Below are 499 nucleotides of genomic sequence, written 5' to 3'. Positions count from 1 at the left end.
CCTTGTTTGCTCCTTTATTCAACAAAATACACTGAGGAATGCCAGACGTTTATGTTATGGCGCCCTAAAGCATTATCGGGACGGATGATATGAAATAATATGTCTGCTATCTGAAATGATGGTCCTTCATTGTCGAGGTGCCAAACATTCTTAAATTCAAGGCCCACTTATGGATACGTCTCTGGCAGCAAAGCTTAAGCACTGATATGTCTTTGCTCTTTGAAGAGGCTTCCAATAAATATTGTGAGAAAATACCCAGTAAATGTGTTATTGAGAGACAAAATGCCTCTACAGGATATTAGAAATTTGGCAGCGGGTAATTATTTCCTCACCCACCTCCTCGCTCAGAAACATCTTTTTTTCTATATGTCCAAGTGCACTTTCTTTAGCACTGAAGTTTATTTCCCTTTGCCCAGCTGTACTCTGTGCATGAATCCCAACACGTGGATGAAGTGTTTAGTATTCATCACTTTAAACTCTTTGGCTTTTATTATGAAAC

Source organism: Pungitius pungitius, chromosome 2, assembly GCF_949316345.1.
Source record: "Pungitius pungitius chromosome 2, fPunPun2.1, whole genome shotgun sequence".
In the NCBI taxonomy this organism is placed as follows: Eukaryota; Metazoa; Chordata; class Actinopteri; order Perciformes; family Gasterosteidae; genus Pungitius; species Pungitius pungitius.
This window is presented reverse-complemented; position numbering follows the sequence as displayed.